The 24258-nt window shown below is 38.5% G+C and overlaps 1 protein-coding gene and 1 long non-coding RNA gene across 5 annotated transcripts in view; one reads left to right on the plus strand and one right to left on the minus strand.

Moving 5' to 3' along the window:
- LOC126874972 (myrosinase 1) overlaps positions 1 to 24258 on the plus strand; it is a 110057-nt gene that overhangs the window by 79139 nt on the left and 6660 nt on the right. The window lies entirely within an intron of this gene.
- Positions 13439 to 17918, minus strand: LOC126875257 (uncharacterized). Its single transcript, XR_007693308.1, has 2 exons — positions 15958 to 17918; positions 13439 to 15875 (listed from the first exon to the last, which is right to left on the minus strand). It is a non-coding gene; the product is annotated as an uncharacterized LOC126875257 (long non-coding RNA).

Here is a 24258-nt window from a genome sequence, read left to right on the forward strand (position 1 = left end):
TTGTCCTCGACAGCGACTGCGTCCTTTCACTTTTAAATAATTCCTATAGTAGTTTGTGGATCAGACCGATTGTTGAAATGCAAAGAACAGCGTCCCCAGTACCTAATGGCTTTGGAATTATTACAAATGGTATAAGAAGCTTCTGGTAATAAGGAAAGATTACGAAGTCGTAAATATGTTGATTTTACATAAACGAATGATAACGCTATTTTGGAAAATATGACTAGAGGACGATGAGTAGCCCCTTGAAGGATATTTATAAGCGATTTACCGATCTTTTACAAAGGATCCTCGTGTGCAACGTTAATGGCCGACGATATAAACTTTGATACAAGTAGAATTAATACGGTAGTCGTGCGTAGAAATTGCAAAGGGCGGCTCTTTAAAAGGGTCAAAGCCCAAGTATAAAAAGGCCAAGCGAAGAAGTCACGAAGTTTCGAAACTACGAGTACCTTTTATGTTAGATTCCTTAGGAAGAAATGCAATTTAAAGGTCATTCGAAAAGACCGATTTCCGAGTTCGTTTGATGTTCTTTTGAAACTCGTTATTTCACAATTCGCCGAACAATCTTTATACAAGCTATACTCCTGTATTATTCATTTACCACATCTTTATAGAAATTATTCGCGCTTAACCGAAGTTATTTTTCTAAAGAAGAAAATATTATCTACGTGCTTTAATTCGATTTATTTCAGAAGATTTATTCTACTAGATTTCGCCATTCTTCCTTCAAAGATAATATTTAAGAAAGGAAGTTTCCATTAAAAATGCGTAGATTCGTTAGATTTATTTCCGAATGTTGCGGCATATTTCGAGCAATGAAAATCGATCTCATACGTTTTAATAAAAACATTTGTATGTAACGTACAGAAAGCAGGACAAATGTATCAAATAACGTAGACACATTTGGGTCTTTCACACGATATAAAAAAATCCGCGATGTTTGATTAAAGATAAATTAAAAACACGTTCACAATTAAAATTGATTAAAAATCTTCTACTCATACATATACATATACAAATACGTATAAATGCGCGACATTCTATTCTACGCAGATGCGATTCAGTTCTATTTTACATTTTAATAACGCGAACTTTCTGCTTCAGAGAGTCTGATATATATATTCCGTCGAAAAAGATCTCTGGCCATGTTTATGACGTTTCTATACATTTTCTCTGCTTCTTTCATAAACGAACTGCTCATTAGCGTTCTCAATAATTCAAACTATGAGTCAATAATGAGAAGCTTAAATCAGTAGTCGAGTTTTCAGAAACCAAATAGCTCGGCTTTACTCTTTGTCAGTTTCTCGATTTCATTAGATAAATAGACGATTAATGTTCAATTCTCGAGAAACAAGTGATTTACGTACTTCCATAAGTCTTTTGCTATAAGATGATGACATAGAACACAGTAAGTTTCAAGGTAAATTTAAAAAAATAGTATTTGCAACATCACCACTTTCTTCTAATTTTCAACTTATATAATTCATCAATGTATCATAGCTTCTAAATATCTCGATTAGTATTTACTACTTTCTTATCCAATCAGGAGACTATAGATTGAAATTGAAATTTTTCAACTACTCCACATTAAAATACTTCCTTTTAACCATCAACAGATATAACAAAGATAAAACAAATGTATCGAAATGGAATTATATTTTTTCCCTGTATCTCACATTTTACGATCGATCTTAAATTTTATGTCTAAATATAATCACATAAGCGACAGTCGCACCTCCTTACGGCATTAATTGTTAAGAATTTTGCCGAAATAATGGTATAGGAACACTAAGTTTACACTTAGAATTTGTATTGTTAGAATTTAATCTTGGAATTAAGAATAATAATCTGTGGAAGACAGTTTGTGTTGAAACAATATAATGTGATATTTATTAAACAATTATTACAGGAATTATAAGTGTGTGTTCTGGAATGTGGACAGTTGGCTAGTTATTCACAGACTGCTGGCTTAGTGACACGTGGCCCTTGAAAAGGTTTAGAACCCCACTCTCTATGCAGTAATGAGTGTGACCTGTGTGGATGTCTGTGTGCCGTCACATGTGCCACAGAACCTTCTAGTAGCTTCTCGACGTGCCCATCTAGAATGTTCCATCCATATCCTTACGCTTCTTCACGTGCACGTGCTAGCCGCTGCGGTACATCTCACGAACGCACGCTAGTGAGGATAGCGCTGAGCAACGAAGGGAAGAATCCGTACGATCAATCACCTCATCTGTATGCGATTAATATCGTTGTATTTCAACATGTATTAAAATAGTTATATATTTATTTGATAAACGATTTCAAAGATATTCATCGATACATACTTGCACGCGTCTCAGCACTTTCTTTGTCTCATCTTCTTCCATACCAGGCTGTTAACTGAACAGATGCCGCGCACACACATACTTCCACACACTCACATTCACATACGTGTGTCACTACTACACAGTTAATCAAGTCTAGCACACAAGATTATACATATCTCAATATTAATATAATTGTAAGATATGGTATACAGCACACATGGCGCATACGTACAAATATTCTACAAGTGCTGGAATATTGCCGTGAGTTACCCTACTTCTCGAGAGAAGCTTCCAAATGCCCGGATACTTTTCAGCGATACTGTATGGCGAACGATACGCGAAAAGCATGGTCTCGTGTACTCGAAAAATTACGAACGCATCGGTGAATACGTAATAAAAGGGGCAAAGTCTGACAAGGGTGCGCGTTACTGGCGTAGAGAACCTTTCACAATGGTTACCGGTAGAATCGTTCCCGGCTCTTTTGTATATTAGCTGCAATTTTGCGGCCTTGCGAGATCAAACGGGTTAACCTTGCCGCGAGCAACGCGTAATCTGACTTCAAAGTGGCCGGAAGTATGCGTTTCGTTGGCAGCGTTAGTTTCTGTACGCGCTGCATATATTGAAACCAGAAATGTTCGAAATATATAGGCGTGCAGGGAGAATGGCAGTTGAAGAGGAAACGGAGAAAGAATCCACGAATTCGTTTACTACGACGATAAGGGAAATTCGACAAGAAACTCGGTCGTCCTTGCGTTTTCTACTCCGACCAAGTTTCTTTCGTCTGATTATAAAAGTTCGTGGAAAGAAATCTTTCGAACGAACGGACAGCGAACGTGGTTGAAAGAATCGCGTACGGACGACACTTGTTCCATGCTCTTGATAACTAAAGACGCGAATTTTTTCAGTTTGCTTCTTTGAACAACGCTATCCTTGTTTGCACTATATCATGAAGTTCAATTTATACGGGACAAATGTCGTTTTGATAGAGCAGTTATGGTTGAATCCGACAGTCATGATGTCTTTTCACAGGACATCGTAGTCTCTATACATTAGAATTATTTATTGTTTCGTCGACTATTCGCGGAGAGACGCGATCTCAAGGAGCGCGTCAACGAGAGTCGTAAATACCCGTTACGATATACAATCGACGCCACGAAACTGATCGACCCCCTATTTCGGTTAGGATAATAGAGATGATCGAAATAATTATAACGCTGAGGTAACAGGTCATAACGTACTTTTTATTCCAACAACAATTATAGACAAGATGATTGCGCTCGTTGCGTATATATATAAATGTTAATTAGTATATGCTGACTGAGTTAAAGTAGTGAACCTCGTGCAGAGATGTTGACTGATCTGTAGTCGCAGATCCAGTGAAGTTCTGTCACGATGCTGTCGCAGAGGAAAACTCTTGCTGGGTGTTGGAGGCCCCACCATCGGTCGCTTGCGGGTGAAAATCCCGGGAAACATAAGACAACCTACGTTTCCCCTCTTTTTACCTGATGGAGCAATAACCATAAGGAACAGTTTGAGTCGAAGGTGTTTCATACCACTTAACGGTCTTAACGGTCAAATCGAATTGCTGAGTTTTACGACAGTTCCTTATGATTATTACGGTCCAACTAATTTTGTTGTAGCAAGTGGCGGCCTCGAGGGACAGATTCCGGGCTACGCAGTGTCACCGGACGAAACATTTATACTTTATAGATTAGAATTTGCTATACGTATATTTTGATACTCGATAATCTAATCTGTCGGTAATTTATTCGTTCCTCGAATCGCAATATTCTTTTTCCTACGGTAGTATCCGATCTATCGATCGATGCAAATGTTGGATACTGAATTTGAAACAATTGTAACAGAGAGCGGAAGTTTGGAAGGATACACAGAGAGAAGTTAAAGGGTACAGGTACAAATCATACGGAACGTTATCATTTGCCTTGCCCGAGTGTTAGCGCTGTTCTCTTTATTAAAGGACGCAATTCGTTTTGCTGTGGTTCGCGCAAGTAGCGGCCACAACCCGCGATTCTGGTGATTTATTATCCCGAAGAGCGGATTCGGTTTTGCACCGGACAGAAGGCACGTTCGCTTAACACACAACCCATTAAGTAAGTAACGGTGGCCTGACGCAAAACCTGTCACGACTACTGCCCTATGTTGGAACGTATTCCCTTCTGTAACATTAACGATTGATATTGTACGTACAGTCGTGCACGTAAAAATTGCGACCTACATTTTTATCAGCCGCAAGTGGAGTACGTGTGTACCGAAAACTTTTCGCTGTATTAGCTGCACGACACAGATTCTAACTGATGCGACAAATAATCGATCGGATGTACTCTGACGTTCATTCGTATCAGAACATCTCACGCTTTCGTGTCAAATGTGATAATTTGATCGACCATGATTGAGAATAATTTTACTTTCTGTGAGTATACTAATATCTGTTAACGACTATGTGTATTATTGTTCGTAATTATATGGGCACTTTGTTCGATTTATATCAACAGAATAAATAAATATATGTGTTTGAATTGCGCGCAAGCACAAAGATATCCATAGTCGAAGAATCTCAACCGATCTATCGAACAGTGTTTCTCCCAAGCAAAAGGACCATGCTCGAATGCAATCCAAGAATTTCAATCTGCAGATGCATTCCTCCCGTACCGAACGACCCAAAGGGGAAGCACATTTATTCTCCGACTATCTTCGCTTGGAAGAATGTAATTAATCTCAGGATCGATGTGTCACAATGTCAGAATCGTGGGAAAACATCTGTGCATGCGGTTTTTCTCAAGTGAAAGGCGTGTCTTGGTAGTGAAGGCGATTAATTATGCAGGTGCATCGTGGTCAGCAAGTAGTACTGGTAAATGAAAAATCCACTGAAGCCAGACGTTTATCCCTCGCACAAGCAAGTAAAGCTGAATCGATTGGCAATCGAATTAATAGCTTCGACCTGGTCGTGTGGCTTGCTGCACACGTACACGTGTACGTTATGCATCAGTTAGGGGATAGCGAACGTGTGTGCACGCTATTAAACGTGAAAGACCGCACGTTGGAATCGGCTCTTAAAAGGAAAAGTAGAAAACCAGAGACGAGAAGAGGAATGAAAACTCGGGCTTTCTGGCTTCCTTTGAAATAGAAAGTAGCGTGAACGAGAGAAAAGGGAAGAGAGAAACTCGTGCGACAATTCCTGATACAATTTAAGAGCAGTACCTTCGTTGTATTTCTTTATAGTTATGTTTTAATTACGCTAATCTTTCAATGATATCCATTTCGAGAGATTGTAATAAAATTGTCGTCGATTGATTTAGTTCGATACATTCTTATATATTGTAGATTTCAACTTCTTTTTAGATATATAAGATATACAATATAACAGACTTTTGTGGTAGAAAGTACTTTCTTTCATTTTTTATAAATATTTTCCTTAATGCTATAGTCTATGTATTCAGATAATTCAATTCATTTGACTAAAAATGGATCTTCGACGAGGTACTTTTTAGGCTACAGACTTCTACCGCGTAACGACATTTTTATAATTCTACAATTATATGTCAAATATCACGATCAACCCATTTGTACAATTTGTAAAGTTCCTTCGCAAATCCTCGTTTCAGTATCATTTTGTAACTTTGTAAGCTTTTACCGTGACGGAAGAGAATTTATTAACGTCGATGATTTGTAGATCGTAAAATTTTGTTAATGGTATTAACTCAACTGCGTAAGAGGGTCCAGAAGAATTAAAAGGTTCACCGACCTTATCGAGGTAACCGCAATTAGCTTCCCGAACAGGTATCGCGGCGCAACAATGTTCGGTCCGGCGCAGACCGATAAATACCGATTATCAACGGACGAATAGCCTCTGTACCAGTTGGCTGGTGCTCGTTCGCTTCAATTTCAGCCCCGAGGAAAAATTCTCCAGCGAGAAATATCGGTGGCATGACCAACGGTAATTCTACGGCGATCTCGCGGCGGACCGGAAGCCGGAGCAAACTTTAAGAGCGGTTGATTCGCCAGAGTTTAACGGAGTTTCGTTCTTCTTTCGATGAATGCGGTCCGCCCGCAGCCGTCGAAATTGTTCACTTCGAGTGGTCGAACGAGAGAAGCCTGGTTGAACAGCGGCGCGAGCCATGGCCGCTGATTTTACGAGCTCTTCGAGTGCCACCGCCAACTTTCCACGACGTGTAAGAATGGGGTTGGTTAAATTACGCGAAAGGTGAGGATCGCGGGAAGGTAAAACTGGCGAATGAATATTTTCGGTAGGTCGTTGGTGATCATAGGTGAGTTGAGATGGTTATATATGACGATTTTCATTATTCTCACCATCGGTGGATTAATTAGAATAGTTTTTGTCACAAACGATACGATTTCGAACATAGACCTCGAGCGATAAAGTTAGATTATATTAAGAATTAATAAGTTTGCGAATTTTTACGTATAATCATATAATATTTACGAAAGAAAATATTTTTATTAAAATGTTCATTACATACAAGGGGATTTATATATTTGAAAGACCTTGTGCCTCCATTTTTCATCTTGTTTCGAAGACAGGCAGTGAATATCACCGGAGAATTTTGAAACACGATCATTTCTTGATCCCTTGCCACGTTTAGAAACTCGAATAAAGAGCTTCTGCGTTGTTTTCGGTTTCTTTTTCATTCAAACGCCATCGTTACGAGCATGCAGCTCGTATACCATAAATCAAGTACGTCACTGTAAATAACGAAGCGAATGACGCGACTACAAAATCATCGTTAATAAGCTTGCGTTTTACATTAATTTTCCGCCTTGAATCTTCTTTGTATATCCACTCTTAATCGAAGAATTTGTCTTTTCTTTTAAAATCTACTCAACACTGCTCAAAAATACGTAGCTCAAACGAAAATCATACCATTGTCTGAAGCATACCAAGGAGTTTTGAACAGGAGGAAAATTGACAACAAGAGAGAGAGAGGGAGAGAGAGAGAGGGAGAGAGAGAGCAAGTACATTTCTCCAGCTCGATATTTCAGCATGACCAGGCGTGCTGCCGTTAAAATTAGATAGCGCCAGCTCCGTTACCTCGTATCAATGTAGCGCACGCCCTCGTAGAATCGAACGGGATATTAGTTTGCAATCAGTTCGAAACATCGTTCCGTTGTCGGGTATCCGGTATCCACCTTGGTCGAAGTTTCTCGAATCAAGTATAGACGGTGCACGTAGGAACAGAGAGACAGGAGCGTGAGAGATCCCGGAAGACCTTGTTAGGAGCAAGTTTAAATGCTTTCAAGGTGTCGGTGCTGACCCAGTTCGCACGTGAGGCGACATTGGTCTAGGAGACTGTATAGAAGCACATCGGTTACTATCTTCCAAAATGTTTCGGTGTTAGTTACGCGAAGACGAGCACAGTGTTCAACGAGTTAGAAGCGTTGTCATCCTGTTTTTCTTTGCAAATGGAAATTCTGTCGAACGTTCATGAACGTGTGTGATGGAACGTTCATGTTCGTTAATTCGAACGAGCACTGGACGTAATTACGACGATTAATTAAGGTGCAATTGATTAATTTGATGAAATAATTTGGGGTCTGGTTATACCGATTCGGTGCATTATCATAAGTTGATTGTACATATATACATATATATACCGGTGAAGAAAGTCTCGCCAGCTCAACATTGGAATTGAAGTATGAAACTTGCATCAAGGAAATTCAAAGTATATGCACCGATAAGCATATAAATAGTGATAGTTTGTTTTTGTAACTAATAACGTTTACATAATTCTAAATTAATATTATTGTAATACATATGAAATGATACTTTCGCAATAATGAATATTGGAACAGTATGTATAATGTATGTTTGAAGAAAAAATAATTTCAATTCTATAATACAGAGGCAAAGACAAGTATTTATCTATATATTTTTAAAGAAGTATTGAAATAGGATTGGGTCCAACATTTATATAACATTTTTCTATTATTTATACTTGTAGAGTATATTAACAAAATCTGATTGGAAAAATAATATGGGACACTCTATAATCCTTAAAAAAGAACGCCAAACCGATTCACAAATTACAAAGGAACTATCATAAATCCATTTAATACATTTTCCATGAAAAACCAATATTTCTTCCACCCATTTCCCATACATAAACGTTAATTTCGCGTCGCACATGCACAATTTTCGCAGGGTCATTTTTGGCCCATAAATAACGCGACGTGTTGCGAGCAAACACAATGAATCGTCGCGCAACTAAATTCCAAACGCGAAGTACGCGATTCACCGATCCAGCATCTCTCTCTCTCTCTCTCTCTCTCTCGAAATACTTGGTGGGATAGTTAGAAGAGAAACGTGGCCTAGAGGCACGCGAGCAGCTCGTTATTATTAATTAAAATTCCACGTGGTGGCTGCCGCAATCGAGAATACAAAGTTTCCACCGCTTGATCTTGCCTGTAGCTTTTTTCCTCGCTCCGAACTCTAAGGAAAACTTTGCCACTGATTAACAAGTTCTCCAGTCTCTATCGGAAAACACGAACACGATCGTAACTGGATTATATGGAACATTTATATTCTACGTTCATTAATGAAGCGGAATAGTTTAATATTCTTTTTTTCCTTTCTTTTTTTTTTTTTTTTGATCTCGTAATTAAACTGCGAATGTTTAATAAATTTCTTCGTCCTTTTAGCTAAACTTTTTGCTATTTTCTTAAAATTCTTCGCATACCACAGTTACCATCGACTAAATTCCAATCAATGGAGCGAATTGTTAAATTGCTAGCGCTTCGAATCGAAACTCGTTTTTCTCCTGTTCCTGGTTGAAGAAGGATAACCAGTTTCTCCATTGTTCGTAAAATTCTTGTTGCTTCGATGAGATTTACCTCGCCGTTGTCTAAGTATCATCATATTTCCCTGGGCGCTCGAATCCCGCATGAAAAAGTGTCGGGCGAGATTGTGCGACGTTATCGTTCGTGAAAAAGTAATTGTAGGTGAGAGGAAGGGAAAAGAGAGGGCGGAAGATGCTTTCAACGTGAAAGACCCGAGACTGGACCGAGCAGAGCAATCGGCTGAGAACAGCCTTACAGCTCTTTGTCGAGCAACACCTGGCTAATCAAGAGTGCATCGAGGTTTTTATATTCGTAATCTACAGGAGTCGACTGAAAACCTGTAAGCGAAAGCCGGGATTTCGATATCGAGGAAGAAAAGGAAAATACGAAGCTTGGATGCTTGAAACGTAAAACGTGGATTAAAGAAATAAGGAAGTTATTTGTAGTAGTGTACGAAATATCAGATCGAATGTTAATTTCTAGCAACTCGCACAACTGGTTTATATTTCCTATGGGTATGTGTAATTCCATCTACAATATTTTCTACCCTACTTAAGTATATTCTCGTGGCAACATTTTGCCTAAACGAATAGTTTCTCCTAAAAAAGGGGCAGCATAATCGAAAACTGGATATTCTATTCGTCAAACATCCACTTTTTTTTATACAAGCTACATTAAATCGATCAAAATGTCAAGGAATCGACAAATACTATCGTTAACACGTACTTATAGAAATAATATGGAAAGCGTCCACAACTATATTCAAATACACTGTACTGTTTTGGACTTCCTACATTTTTAATAATTTTCCCAACCGCAAAAAATCTCCGATTTGTTGTCCTCGTAACTCGTCTAGAGGTCATCTAGAATAAAAATTCGCGATAGTTGTTTCAAGAACCGAGATCAACATCGTAACAATTTTTAAGCGTGTAGAAGCAAGTAGCATTTTTTCGTACTCCATGGTTAATCGTTCCCTCTAAATATAAAAAAAAAAAGGAAAAGAGAAGTACAATACAATGTACAAATGCGACACAATATAGCAAAGCTAAATACAGTATCATTATCAGTACAACACATGTCGTGGCTTATTGACGATAGCCACGTTCTACGAAAGATTCGTTTTATCGTCTATTTCGTCCATAGTCGTATTCACAGGCTTAAATGTGTACAACAGCTGGTTTGTTGCGACACCCCTAACATACAACTACATAGTATTTTCGAACGGGAAACAACGATTGACGATGTTTCGACATAGCTGAAGAAATTGGCTTTAATTAAGAGTAGACTGCAGTCGCTTGATATGTTTATGCAGGAGCTGCTTTTTAAACACGACCCACTTGAGGGACCCCTTTACCGACTGAGTGCTGTTTAAACGATAACTCGATTAAAAGAGCCGGTCTGAACCGAACAACGGCATTTAATTAACAAAAGTGCTCACCGAGAACTGCGCCGCCACGCCAATTCACCGGCTAGCCCTTTGGGAGTGGGCGTTTCTCTTCAAATTCTCCTATAGGCCCTCGTCCTTGCACCCCACCACCCACTACCTGCCTTATTTTACCTTTTCTGTTCATTTTCACCGACCGCCAGAGAATAATTGCCAGAGTATAGAACACCGACGAGAAGTCCCACTAGATTTCCGTTTCCCTGGCCTCTTTATCTTTTATTATTTCCATTCTCCGTTTTCATAGCGTCGTTGGCATTTTTCTATGGCCAATCTCGAGTACTGGTTGCTCCTACGTCGATCGTGGAATATCGACGATATTTCAGTCTACGATCGTTAACGAGAAACCTGTGTCGATTAAACGTGTATCCTTGTACGTGTTCTAAAAAGGCATATCGTGATCTGTATTTGTTGAAAACAATACAGGGGGCTCACGAAGAACGTAGGTAATTTCTGATATCCGAATGCAATGGGGCTGGTGTAATGGAAAAAGGTATAGTCTTTTATTGTTATCCTTTATTACTTTTATTTGCAACATTTAATACATTTAAGAAATCTCAGTTTGGATATTTTAACAGCGATAATAATAGTATAAATAAATAAGCATCGTATAAAGAAAGGTAGATAATTGTCGAATTAAGAAATTAATTATCATGAATTATCGAATATAGTAAAATACGACTAGAAACTGGAGATAGTTCTTCTTATTTCCATTTGGTGATCATATTGTATTTTGACAAAACGAATCACAACAATTCCTATGACAAATACCTTTTTCCATTTGTAAATCAATTTCTCCTTATCGATCTAGAAACCTCCGACCGATGGACTCGACCAATTAAATCCTATTAGAATCGAAAGTGCAGAAACAGCGGCTGGTTTTTCATATAGCAGATACCGCATATCAAGCTGAATTGACTTGGTGATTGACGAATTCGTAATTGAAAAAAGAACACTGCGAGATTTCCAAAGGTACTCTTCTTTTTATCGAACAAGCTGCAGATTGTTGGAAAATTAAACTTTCCTTTTGGAGCGTTCGCGCTTCGGCAGGTCGTAAAATTTCCAGACGGGAAGTGAAAGGTGAATTTCACGATACACGCGCGTGGACCAGGATGCTGGCATGTTTGAGACGCTGACAAATCGGAAACACACGTGCACACATCACCCTCGCGTTTAATTCCGTCGACGTGTAATTTGGAAACAACCATCGTGCCTGGGAAACAGTCACATTTTTGGAAGTGTAGCTTTATTCGAAGCTCAACAATTTACGAGAAAGTCAAAGCAGCGTCGGCACCCGTCAGTTTAAAGTTTAATTTAAAACAGGACGAAAAAGAAAAAATATCTTAGAGAACGCTTCTAGCTTAATCCCTGAATTTTTTGTATCTTTAATCTCTATTGATGGATTTTTACTGATCTTTCTTGACATAGCTGTTATTGTATTTATTAATACAATTATAGAAGTTGATATTATTTATATGTTCCGTTATAGTTCACTGTGATTACGAAAGCGAGCGATTCGGATAAATTTAGTGGGAAATGTATCTGATTGTTAGAGATAGATATTTGTTTTAAACAATTGATTTCGATATATATTATCTTTAAAATGAACAACTAATCAGTGTCTTATAAACGTCTGCATATCATCGATAACGTTCCAGATTCTAAATATCTGAGAGTCACTTTCGATCCTTATATTCATTCACAAACATCAACTTAACATCGCTTAACACTAATCTTATCAGGCCGGTTTCAGAATTTACTTTAAAATTGTACATTTATTGTTATTTCTTTCGTTCGTCTAACTTTATGTAAATTCTTATATTAAGAAAAATTGAGAAATTGATTAATCAGATAATATAAGAACATATATAATCTTAGACGAACAAAAGAAATAACGATAAATGTACAATTTTTAATTAAATTTTGAGACCGTTCGTTTGACCGGGCCCGCTAAGGTTAGCGTTAAACGTCAACATCGAATAAATACTTTTCAGCATTCGAAAAGAAAAATTCCATCATAGCCAAGAAACGATCCTGTCGATATTATCGCCAACGTTAACGAGCACTCGCGTTATGTAAGAACCCAACCAGGACTTTCATGGCGACTTCCTTAGAAAAAATTTGTAATAAGAATGCATTATGGATCCGGCTTAAGGTCGGTCCGGACAAGAAGGACGTAGTGACGGGCAAGAATGAGAAGAACCGGGGATGAAATCAAGAAACGTACTTGCACGTCGATTTGTTTGCTCTTCCTCTAACCGCCCACCGGATCTGAGCCACCCTTCTGTCGTTCCCTCGATCCGCTCGATTCTATTCGACCTTTTCTCTTTGCTACTTCAAGTGGAATCCGACTGACGTAAGAATCCTACTTAAACCTCTCGTTCTCGCCTTCCTCTACGACTTCTTCTCTCTGTTCTTCTTCATTGCTGCAACCCTCTCTCGTCCCAAGTCCGCACTCCTTTTCTTCTTTGTCTGTGTACCCAGCTTTCCGTTGTTGGCGCTTCAAGCACCTTTCTGTATCCGAACTTTCTTCGCCGCTTCTATTCGACAGCTGGCAGAAACTGACAGGAAATGGTGACTTACGGAACTCGCGCCGCTTGACGGGAACAATCCTGGTTTTTATGGGAGCGGGCAATAACGCGGTTCGTTAGAGCAGCACGACGTCTATCGGATCGCGTCCGCGGTCGATGAAAATTCTCGTTATACTTTGTACCTATAATTGTTATCGTTCTTCGCGTTCGTGCTTACGAAAAATAAATATCGCCGCGCATACACTTTTTCTTTATGCGTTTTCTTTTTACGAATATGTAATGTCTTTCAACTGAAAAAATAAGAAACGAAAAGGTACGATAAGTGTTACAAATCTTTGCTCTTTTATTTCTTTTTTTATTAATTTAATCGTTGCTAAATTTCGAGAATATACATTGAATACCTATTTTTATGACGAACATAATAAAAGGATAAAAGAATTTCTCCTGAAATAAAAATTCTGTAGATTTTTATGTATTTATTTCTTTATTCTCTAGCTACTTCCTTGCATTTGTCACGTGAATTGTCGACGCTTTCTTCCTTCCATGCTTTTGAAGACCGAAAAGTACTGAATTATTCTGTTTGCGCCGAATACGTGATTTTTTTTGGATCGAAACACAAATAAGAATTTACTTCCTTTCCCTCCTTTCTTCTGTTATTTGAATCTTGTGCCTTTGTAGCGTAACATCGAGGTGCAAGGTGTTTCTACTTTGTAGCAGTACCATCGAACGATCCAATCGATATTAAAATTAAAATCAAAGAACAAGTTTGTCTATTCGTAATAGCAAAAGAGCGTAAGAAACACGATGAAAAGAATCGCACATACTACGTAGACCCAATTGCCTCTTACAAGATGGTTCTCGACTGTTCCAAGAATCCTTCACAGAGAACGACATAGCGATGCAGAACACGGAATCGCTTTGAAACACAGCGGTGGATTTCGGGATCCTAAATCCTGGTGACGTAAAGAGGGATGGAAATCGCGAGGGTTCACGGAAGCAGCGGTGATACGCGCTCTCATACCACATTCCGCACACACGGTTCTCAGAAAATTACAGACGGCGCGGCGCGTTCTTAAACCGCCCGCCCGTCCGTACGGCGCAGATAGAATTTCACTTATCGAAGCTTCGCAAATATTCGCCCAACATCGAACCGCGATGCAAGTGACAGCAAGGAAGGTAGAAAAAGGGTAGAAAGAGAGACAGATATGAGAAGAAGACGATTCCCGAATCCAGACCACGTAGCCCGTGCCGGTGGCACCTCGTGATTTCGCAATCTCCCAGCTTTTTTATGTCCAACCAGCCATCCCCCGGAACAAACCTGGGCCATGGCCGAAAAATCTCGTCGGATGAGAAATGTAAAGGGGTCGTTCCTCTCGAGAGACCCATTTTCGTCTGAAAAAAAAAAAGAAAGAAAGGAAAAGGAACGGACGAAGGGATCGAAACGAATAGAGGTCGAGGGTGAATAAGAGGGAGAAGAAAAGGTATAGAGAGAGAAAAAGAGAGGCTAGCTTACACGAGAGACTAATTCCGGCGTGAATCCGTCGCATTCCCCGACGATTACATAATTAATCGCGTTATAATTAAGGCGTACAGAATCCCGCGGCTATCAATTAAACGTCCTCGTCAAAATGATCGTAGCCAGAATCGCGTATCCCTGAATTACATCAGCGCGTTTCCATTTCCCGAAAGGAGCCTTCTACTACAGTCAACCTTATAAGATCAGAAGGAAAGGATCTGCTGGATTATCTGTGTATTTTCTTGGGGTTCTTAGGGAATTTTTTGATTATCACGAGCTGCGATTTTCTGTAGAACTTTTCGTTAATTGGATGTCCCTTAATCGCGGTCGAAGTAACAATGAGTGCTGATTTCTCTCTGAATATTTGGATTTTTTCCCCCTTTCTTTTTTAGTATACACGATTAGGTGGTGGTATTGCATAAACGGAAACTAGGTGAATTTTTATGCAGAAGTAAGTAATTACAAAATCGATTTAATGTCACTTTCCGCAGTACTTTCATTTACGTTTTTGCATTATTCTTGATATAATATATATATATATATAATTTTCGCCGATGATTTTTCTATATAATTACACTGCGGAAAGATAAATATCGGAAATAATTGCCTCTCGCTTCGATCAATCCCTTTTAATCTCGGAGAATATTATCAAAGGGAAACAGTGGGAGATCGCTTGGAAGTTTGAACCGAAATAGCTATCAGAAATCGACCGATACCGATACTATAGTAAACCCCTGGAATTCCATCAGGCGGTATAATCCCCGTCTAGTCGTATTAACATCGATGTCAAACGATGTTACGTTTCTTTCTCCACCCACCAACGAGCCAGGATAACGACGAAGAGAAGGCTCAGCCACGCAAAGCAAGGAATTAAAAAGAGTCGAAGAATTTAATAAAATAAAAGAAAGGAATGAAAAGCGGAAGAGGAAAACGTCAAAAGGGAGAAAGGAAAAAACGGGTCAGGAATCAAAAGTAAATGTTTACACTGTTAATTACTTCGGCAGTAGTTCAAACGCGGAGAACAATTATTCGTCTGCCGATTGAAATTCTGTGGTCTTAGCCGAAAGGTAATTAACTTTTAATTGAGAAAGTTCAGCGAGCCCGTTCACTCGTCGCGGCTCGGGTCTCGCTTCTTGTCCGTTTCTCTCCCGTTTCGTTGGCCCTTTTTCCATCTTGTTTCCACCCATGGATCGAGCTTCCTCCCTGTCAGTCAACTTGTCTAAACGTCCGATCCGTGACGGTTCGAGAAAGGTGAGATGGTCCTGGAAAAGGAGTTGTGTATGCTTATCGAAGGCGTATTTAAACGCTTGTAGCCCTTTTTTTTTGATCGTTCGATACCACTACCTTACTCTCCTCGTCTTCATCCACGAACATGCGGCGGGTTTTCTCTTTGGTTGCCACGCGGCATATATTATTCACTCAGGTTCTTGTTCTCGGTTGAAACAACCGACTGGCGGGCTCGTGCGCACGGCCCTTGGAAACGAAGGCTTAATTTATTTAAAACTCGAGATTCTTCTCCTCCGAAAGCAGAACTTTCCCGGGGAATGAAGTTTATTTCCCCAAGGACGCATAGCTGTGTACCGCGTGGCTTATAACGCTATAGAATTTGATAAAGTGCACGGCAGGTTGCAGCGTTATATTACCAGCGAAATATACACCGCTGCACGGTTGATTTAAAATCACTTGCGCTCACTCTGAATCCACGGTTACACGGTAGAACCGACCAACTAGTTAGCCGAGAAGTTGATTTTTGTTATCGGTTTGAAAGTTTCGGATACTTTAATATTTTATTTCGATCCTGTAGACCTTAACGTAGAAAGTTGTCCACTTTTAATTTGAGATTCGCGATTTTTATTTCAAGACTCGTACGGTTTTGCGAAGTGTATGGTACAGCCGCTAGCCCAATGGATCAGATCCATTCAAAACTTTCAGTATTTTGAAATATATATCGTTAAAAAGTTCTTGAACATCGATAAATCCACTTGCAATTTCAAGGACTTCTCAGACCTGCCGCAGCTATTGACATGGCGAATTTAAACGCCATCTAAAATTATACTAGCAGCTTTGATAAATTGTACGAAGTATGTACAAGAGATATCACGCCTGCCATCCTAAAGCAACGATGCGTCGAAACAAGGACGAACAGGTCGAATCTATTTGCAGTTAGAAACTGGGTCCTGTTAAACCGACTGAAAATTACGGAATCAGTCGCGTGATACTATAAAGGAAACGATCCATTTGCGCGGCACAAGCTCGCTGAATATGCCGTCAAATTGAAATGAACGTCCAGTTGGAAACGCACACGGACCACTACTCGTGCAGATAGCCACGTTCATCTTCTACGATGGAAATTTACCGGGTGCATTACCATCTTCTTCGGCCAATCTGCGCCGTATTCCTCGGAATGGTGCAATTTACAATTTCCATGGATAAACAGGCCGACTCGAGTCATGATAGCTCCACGATCGCCTGTATAATGTTTCCTTGATAACGTGCTATCAGAATTAGAAGTAGTACAGAAGTTGTTACGCCTTTTGAATTATAGAACTTATTTCTTAAGATAATATAGAGTTAGTCACGGAAGTCCGTGTACACTTCTTAAATATAAAATATTATAGCAAAAACGTTAGCTCTACGATATTAGGTCGTCCGAAAAGTTTCTTTCGTTTTATAAGCAAATAATGGATGCATAACATTTTCCGTTTTATATTATTTTATCGAATTACGTATGATCCATTATGTTCTATAAAAATAAAGACTACAATATTCGACAAATTATTTTTCATGTTTGTATAAAGATGCATCGTTGTAAAAGACGTGCCTGTAAAAGAAAGACACTTTTCGGACAACCTAATATGATATGTTTTTTAGGTACGTTAAGACACATATTGTTAAAATATATTTGTTCACTTTCATTTTTATTAAAGGCAAGTAAAAAGACATAAAATACAATATAATAAATATAAAAAAATATATATAATAAAATAAAAAAAATATATATATCTGTTATATCTATATAACATAGTAAAAATAATAATCCTTTGCAAAATTGAGTTCTTTCAATTATAAGCGCCTACATAACAAAAATACAACCTACCTATACTTTCGTCCATTATATGCAATCTACGCACTTTTACATTTTCAAAGTTTCACCTATTGTAAGGGGTTTAGGTAAAGATGTCTTATCTATTTTCCAAGTAATCTACATCTCTGATATACTAGCGAACTATGCAAACTTTGGCGAAGCTACAGTAGACAGATCGGTCCGATCTCGTTTCGAAGGACAGCTAGTATAAATTACCGGTTCCTTTTCAGGTTCGATTTGTCATCGACCAAAGCAGAATCCAACAGCGATGAATTGAAATAATCAACAGCGGATTTGCATACAACACGAACATTAGGTACCCCTATCAATCCATGTGAAAGGATTCTTGATTGCACGTTCGGCGACTATTCAACGAAGAACGAACGCCAAACTTTCCAATCAACCGATGAATTTCTACTTGTAATCATTAGTGCATTACACGAGAGTGAAGAAAAATGTGTTATGTGGGAGGGGGAGTAACGAATGTTCTCCATGCGACGTTTTGTATCTCTACTTTTACGCAATATGCGCATCTTTAAAGTCGTGATCTCGTTTCTTTATCGCGATTCTTTTATCCTTTCAGTGAACTAACGCGAACGAAATGGAATTAAAAGGAGGAAGAAGTTAAAAGGAAGAAAAGTATGGAGAAGCTTGGGGAAAGACGTGGAAGCGGTTTTGTGGCCTGCAGAGAAGTCCGGGGAATTTTCATTAAAACACTCGTGTAATGAGGAGGTATATAAATAGGCCTTAACAAATACACTTCGCCGGCGGAAAGTGTAAACAGACTGCTACTTCTTCCGCGGAAGATTCTCTAAACCCCGACGTCTCGTAAATATTTGCCGTTACATTAGCGTGGCAAAGGTAAATCCCGTATGAACTGTAATTATATCCGTGCATTCCGCGGTCCGGGAGTGGACTGGAGTGGAAAAGTCGCGGAAAACCAGGAGGCTGCCCCCCGTTCAAGCGGTGAGCAAATTCGTCATTAGTCTTCGTTCCCGCACTTTGGATTTCCTTACCGTGTTTCACCGTAACGTTGGAGAGCATATCATTCAGCTTCGCTACTTGCTAAAGCCTCTTCTTCCAGTTCCTGACTTAATTAATGTGTATTTTGGAATTTTATCCAAGGTGAATAAACGATAGCCTGCACTGATCCCTCCTACTATATCGAATCGTTTTTCAATCCTCATTGTTTTATTTTCTTTTATTGGATAGCAGAAAGTGTAGAGAGTGTACGATGAATTTATTTGGTATGAAGCGTAACTTTGTAATAGACGGGCTAAAAATCATAGCGTAAGCGAAGGTCCAAAGAATTTCAATTTCCACGAGTATCGTCTCTTTAATATCGTAATTAATGAAATTGTAATTCTCTCATAATACGTTCTCAAATATTATGAATTTCCTGTAACAATAAACGTTGGACGCTGTTTCATGAAAAATACCATTGGATTGATTTACATCACTAAGATCTTTAGTCATCCAATTGTAAACGCACTAGCAGTGTGTACTTGCACGTTCTACCGGATAATCTTGCTTACTGGACACAGCTATCTCGACTATTTGCACGCGGGACAAGAGGATTGGAGCTTGGAGACGAATTAAAATAAATCACTGACTGAACGATGGAAGCGAGTAAAATGGTGGCAAGATACGCCGGGGTTAAAAATCTCGCGATCGCGCTCGCTTGCTTCGCAAAGGATACTTTATAGTCAGCAGACGGCGGATAGATTTATGGCGTTGCCTAGGTAAACCAGCGCACCACGTTGTTGTAACACGTGTCGAATTTTCAGGAAAGTTACGGATATCAGGGCGTTGATAACGCGAGCCGGTTGGCTCCGCAATTTTCAACAGGTCGCCGATAATGCAGCTATTTAAAGCGACACGACGTACATATTCGTTTTAATTTTAGATTCGATACGTTGAAAAATGTTAATCGGTATTACAGTTGCCATTTTTTCGTCTTTCGATAGATTCTTCAAATTTCCTGCAACGAGGATACGACAAATTTTGGAAAATATACAGTATCGACAGCTTTCCGAAATTTCAAATCTGTTTCGTTGTTGCTTATAAGCAATAAGGAAAATAAAATGTAGCAGAGCTCTGTGTAACAGAGCTTTAAACTGATGTCAAATGTATAAATGTCACGAAGGAACTGTACATAAATGTTCAGTTTATCTAATCTGACGTGTGATGATGAATTATAGCCATCTATATATATCGTTGTTCAGTTAGTTTTAGAAACACTGTTATCAGACATTTTTAAAGCCTTTTATAGGCGAACTGACAAGAGACATGATATATTGAAAAAGTGTTTGTAAGTAGCAAATACTATAATAACTAATTGACGAAGCGATGACCTTTGACACGCTACAAGTTAATTACGGAAAGAAATATATATCCGAGGACATACTCTGCAATTTTAATATTATGTACGTAAATATCACGATATTACATTATTTCTGTATAAAAAATTATTCTTATTTAGAGAAAATGTTAATTTTTACAAATTCTTCAATGTGAAGGCAGACAGATGACAATTTAACAGGCATATGAAGTAGAACGTATCGAAGATTAACTCGTTAACAGTGCAGTGAAATTAATCAATTAGCAAAAATGAAGAAAATTCTGAGAAAAATGAAGACAATTGCTCTTTAAGTCGTTTACTCTGAATACCTCGTCGTGTTATCATACTATCAAAGAACAAACTTAAAGATATTAAACAAAATATTCAAAAAATATTCATAATACAACCGTTTCAAAACACTTTATGTAAACAATTGTCTTAGGATTTCAATTAATTTTACACTAGTGCTTAGGTCTGTGTACGTAAAAATTTTCCAATCAATGCCTTCGTCTTACGAGAGAAGCGGAACAAAGGAAACAATTCGATTCCTAGAGCGAACCATGGACAGTTCTTCCATTCTCTTTTTCCTTATTTCCCTTCGTTCTAAAAATTATTTTGAGCGCAACTACGAGAAAGCAAACCGGGAAAGTGAAGCAGGACCCTCGAGCGGTAGGCAAATTTGCAGTGGATCCTTATTTCACTCGAATACGAACTTTTCAAATAACGTAATTGCGCTAAGATCCAGGCAGATTTCTGCATGAAAATTTCTGTGCATTTTGTTGAATTATCTTTGCCAATCCCGAACGCTCCATTATTGAAAGAGGCTAACGTAGGACGCGAGCTTGTTCGCATATATTTCGAATTTAAATTCATTAATATCCAGAATTTAAATAAAAACAGAGAAGGGAAGGGGAAAAGGGGAAATTTATCGTTGCGCGGAGCAAGGATTCTTTTTTATTAAAAATATCTTTCGTAGTCCCTTTCACGCTCGTTGACTTCGTAAATGAATTTCTACGTCAAGAATACCAATTACGTAGCGGACTAACGTTTCTCGACCGTTCCCGCTGGAAACATTCCAATTTCACGAGAGGTCTGCCAAGTGCGTTAAAATCTATCGATCTGCAAATTGCAGCTAGAGCTCGTATAATCTCCGCGGTGCTGTTAGAACGACATAAAACACAACCGTGATGGTAGTATTGTCTTTTACATAAGGGACATTTGTACGATATAATAGAGCCAAGATCGTGCCTCTGAATTCTCGCCGCACCAATGCTTGGACACGTAAATGCTATCTTTTACAGATATATCCACTATTGCGAATGGCAATTTGAGAGAAAAATTTGTCGTTCAGTGATATAACTGTCAGAACAATAATTTCGATCCGTAGAAAATAGCGATGATAATGTTTAGATACTTTTATCGATATTTAGATATATCAATTAATAATACTAACGAACGTATAAATTACGAATCAGACGTTATAAATTTCTCTCTTACAATTTCACAATTTTATGTCAAACACGATAAATAAACGACATGTACAATTTATAATATCCACTTGTAAAATTTCGTTTGTTTTATGATGTTGTTAACGTTGTGCTAGATGAGTGCTAATTAGTATTAATAGTGTATAACTTTTGATTTGTAACATTTCATCAATAATATGAATTAATGGGTAAAACACGGGCATAGTGATATAGAATGCGTAATATCTGACATGGTTGAATTTCAACGAACCTGCGATCATTCTGTCAGGGTGTTTAACCTACACGGGACATCAACGAGTGGGGCTCGACGAATTTTCAGCAAGGTCCGCATCCTGAATTATATTATGCTCGTAAGCGGGATGCAGTGTACCGCCAGGAACGTCGGGGACAAATATAATAAGCGCTGTACCTTGTTGATAATTATAATGGAAGCCCAGCAGAGCCGAATTGAAGCGGATACTAAGTTTAGCCGGATCTCTACGGATTATTGTGAACGCGATACGTTTAAACGATTTTACAGCCGTCAGTCATTTACGGTATCCTAATGTCAACGTATTTGAAAAGTACTCTCCACTTAACGGAGTGAAAACGAACGATATGCGTGTTTACACGAAAGTGACCATTTTGCTATCCAATGTAGACCTCGTTTCGAGTGTTACTCGCTACTAGTTTACATGTAAACTACAGTAGAACTTTGTTTATGTGAAATCCATTTGAGCCGCCATTTGTCAAATCGGTTAACTCTACAAAAAGAAGAAAAAAAGGTAAAGAAAATCTATGAAATTGCATGGAATAAAAACCGTAGTACCTGGTAAAGGGTTCAATGTATTTTACTTTTGGTTTCGATATAGGACGCACTGTGAGAATTTAGTCTACGAGAACAATAGAATTAGTTTATTACTAACAGACGGTTGCCTCCATTTAATTTATCGTTTAGTTTACCGTTCACACTTTGTCGGCGTTTAGTTTACCGCGCATTATTTTATTATCTAAATTTAACTGGATCTAACATTATTCGTTTTCTTAATTTAGTTTAAAGTATCTGTTATTTTCCACGTTTCAAACGCCACCGTTCCGTTCTGAAATTTCTGTTTCAATTTACCGTGATAACATGGATAATGACTTTTCACTTATTTATATTTAATTTGATCAACTCTAAATTACCCAATTACACACAGTTACTTTATGATTTTATTCATGCACTCCATATACACGAAGAACATATATACGCTGGTCCCTACATTGTATGCATTTCGCCGGTCCTATACGACGATCTGTCTGCAGCAATGCATTATACAATCCCGATATCTTTTAGGCCTTTTGTCCACGATACTACATATACAATGATTACTATTAATACGTTTTCTAATTTAGATTATTTTTATTTCAATTTAGAAATATTTGGTATATCATATGTGATTGTACAAGATATTCAAATGTTTACAGACATATTTTATTACGCGTTCTTATTAACAATAATTGCCTAGAGCTAAGCTACTGCTGTTTTCATGGTTCTCCATGTTGGATCTTGATCGACTGAAGCGCGACAACGCGCAAAAGATCGCTGAATTACGAGGGAAGAATCGAGTCGCGACATAAATATTAATTGCGCGTGAAATTGTGTGGATAAGGGGGATCGGATTTTTCCTTGGTCGTAGCAGAGGTAAATCGTCTCGAAAAGGGAGATTTAACGTACCGTGTAAGCGACGATGAAGTTTAAAATGAATACTTTATGTAAGCGAAGTTTACGCGTTGGTAGCTCGAACTTGGAAATGCTATTGAATCGCTGCTCGTAAGTTGAGATCCTCAGGTCTCGGACATCATACCCCTGAAGTTATACAACCTGTTCGGGACAATTGTAAGCCAGACGGTGCACCTATTTTAACAGTATCAAACTGTAAGACTGGCCATCATCCATCCTTAGGATTATGAATTCCGTGTTTAGCGAGATGTGAGAAATAGTTCATGGGATCTCCAGCCCACCACGACTATTTAGTTATTCCGTTACAGAGCATCTATAAATTGAAAGAAATTCGCAGTTGAATAGATTTAGAGCCGGACACACGGATTATTTACGTATGCGAAATTTCCAACTCATTGTAATTGCGGAATAAAATATTGAAACGATATTCGCTGTGATCTCCGAGATTCGAGACGATAGGTAGACACCAGTTGTGAAAACTGACAATAAGACAGTGAATGAAAGGTACCAGCTTAGAGTCTCGCTTTCATTTAGAGACGTAGCGTCTCAAGTTTCTTTTTTAATGTGATCCACTGATCTACAACTTTGCAACTGTCGCTGTGGATACGTTGCGTTCCATTTCAGTTTCCGTTTTTTACTACTCCACTCGAGGATCATAAGCCGCGGCGCGTCGATTCAAATACGTGAAAAGCAAAATCATACGTGTAGATACGTGACAAGAATGTTTCTGGGTCAGCGGGTTGAAGAAAGATGTCATGTTGCGTACGCACGAGTCAAAAAGAAAATCGACAACGTGCAAGCTAGATTTTTTAACATTTCAAGTATTTAAAGTTTTTCCATGAAGCGACAGTCGTGTTTCTATTTATTTTCGCGGACAAGTGTATCGGTGGCAATTGTAATGTTTTCCTTTGTTCGTCATTTCACCGACACATGCGTGGGTGTTGCCATTATTTCTATTACTGCTATTATTATTATATGAGATTTTATCTTTCCAAAAACTTATACAAAAATTACTCTATCGATTCCATCG

This window comes from Bombus huntii, chromosome 2 (assembly GCF_024542735.1).
Source record: "Bombus huntii isolate Logan2020A chromosome 2, iyBomHunt1.1, whole genome shotgun sequence".
In the NCBI taxonomy this organism is placed as follows: domain Eukaryota; kingdom Metazoa; phylum Arthropoda; class Insecta; order Hymenoptera; family Apidae; genus Bombus; species Bombus huntii.